The following is a 2265-nucleotide window of genomic DNA, read 5'->3' as shown; positions in this document are numbered from 1 at the left end:
TCGTGCTGAGGGTGTGGTATCTGGCAGCTGACACCAGGGCCAGACAGATGTGTAAATAGGCTCTATTCTGATTGAATTTGTCTTTTAATCAATGTTTCTGGTCTTATTTTTGTGTTTGTCTTCTGAACTGAAAATATAAATACTTTCATGTTTAAGCATAAAAATAATTAAAAATGAGTGATAGTTATTAAAATGGCTGACTCCTACTTTCTGATTGCTTAGGAATTCCACTTGCAATCCAACAAATTTTTCTTCCTGCGTTAGTAAAGGCTGTGCATCAGGGTCCAGCTTAACGCAGTTTCTCCTGTAGTTGAAGGCTTTCTCTTGCAGTGAAGAGGAATTGAGCTGAGTGTGATTTGATGGGTATGCCTGTGGGAGGGTTTTGAGGCAGGTTACAGTGTTCAGTGCTAGTGCAGCTGATACTACAGGCTAATACTCTTTGTTCTAATCTCAGGTATTTGCTTTCTTTGCTTCTTCCCAGACGATAAGGCAGGGACCAGGATTTTAACCCAAACACACTCTACTTTCATAGGTAGGTTGCTTGGAGTGATATACTGAAATCCCTGATTTGGCTTTTATGCCAAGAGGAGACATCGCTATCCACAAAATTGGCAAGGTGCCCCATAAATGCAAGTAACCACCACTTGACCCATTTTCATGTGCAAAGCCTCAGGAGGTTCTGGGGTGATGGATACTGGGACAGTTACTGCAGATGTTGGTAGAGAGATGAGTGTCCTCTGTGCTAGTTGTTCAAGAGCCACGGCCTCAGTTCCACCTCCAGGACCTCTACAATTCACAAGTAGTATCTGCCACAGCAGATAGAGAGGGAGAGACAGAGACAGAAAAATCTTCCATCTGCTGCACTGTTACTTGCAAATAGGTACAATAATTGGAACCCTGTCAAGCTGAAGCCAGGAACTAGGAACTTCATCCAAGGCTCTCACATGTGTGCCAGGGGCCCAAGTATTTGGGTCATTTTTTGCTGATTTCCCAGAGCATAAGTTAGCAGAGAGGTGGAGCCAAAGTAGAACAGCTGAAGTTGAACCAGCACTCTTACATGGGGTGCTAGCATTGCAAAGAGTAGCTTAACTTGCTGCCCAACAGTGTTGGCCTCCAGGACTCTAGCATTATGTCTTGCAGCCATCCTGATTGGTCTCTGACCATTTGTTACAGTGTCAGACATTTGAAAATACCAATTCTAGGGGTGGACATCTGGTAGAGGGAAAAATGGCTCCACAATCATGGCTGAGACTCTCCAGGTTATTGTGGTTACATCTTTTCTTTTTTTTTAAAGATTTATTTTTATTATTTTCTCATTGGAAAGGCGGATATACAGAGAGGAGAGACAGAGAGGAAGATCTTCCATCCGATGATTCACTCCCCAAGTGAGCGCAACGGGCCGATACTATGCCGATCCGAAGCCAGGAGCCTCTTCCGGGTCTCCCACGCAGGTGCAGGGTCCCAAAGCCTTGGGCCGTCCTCGACTGCTTTCCCGGGCCACAGGCAGGGAGCTGGAAGGGAAGCGGGGCTGCCGGGATTAGAACCGGCGCCCATATGGGATCCCGGGCGTGCAAGGCGAGGACCTTAACCACTTGCGCCACCGCGCCGGGCCCGGTTACATCTTTTCTGATGGATTGGGACAGGAGGGTAAGCATGACAAGTCCTTAGTTGTCTGAGTGCTTTTTTTTTTTTTTTTCACAAGGTGAATACCAGGTGCATTCGGAAAAGCTCCACCTGCTTGGTAGTGATGCTGCTGTAAATGCCCTAAAATGCCCAGGGTAGGAAGCTGTCCTACAAATCCCCAGCTTTCCTTAAAAAGGTGTTTTGCACCTGCTTTTTAATTCTACAGGTTCACATCAGAGAGTAAAATAGCAGGCTGACTCATTTCCCACCTTTTTCTTAATCCTTTTCCTCAGAGGTGCTAATGTAACCTAATGGTCATTTTTTTGGTTGTCACAGCAAGATGCCTCAAAATTTATTTTATATTCATTGCTACTTCAAAAGTAAGACTGTGTTATTCAAGCCTTATTAAAGGAGCACATTTATTCCTTTATCAAGGATACACACACACACACACTATACACAAAAATTACTTATTTGAAAGGCAGATTTTCAGAGAGAAAGAATCGTCAATCTACTGGTTTACTCCCCAAATCGCCACAATGGCCAGAGCTGAGTCAATCCAAAGCCAGGAGCCAGAGCTTCTTCCAGGTCTCCCACATGGATTCAGGGGCCCAAGGACTTGGACCATCTTCTGCTGCTTTC

The sequence above is a fragment of the Ochotona curzoniae genome, unplaced genomic scaffold (genome assembly GCF_017591425.1).
Source record: "Ochotona curzoniae isolate NIBS_2020 unplaced genomic scaffold, NIBS_Ocur_1.0 contig_1274, whole genome shotgun sequence".
NCBI lineage: Eukaryota > Metazoa > Chordata > Mammalia > Lagomorpha > Ochotonidae > Ochotona > Ochotona curzoniae.
This window is presented reverse-complemented; position numbering follows the sequence as displayed.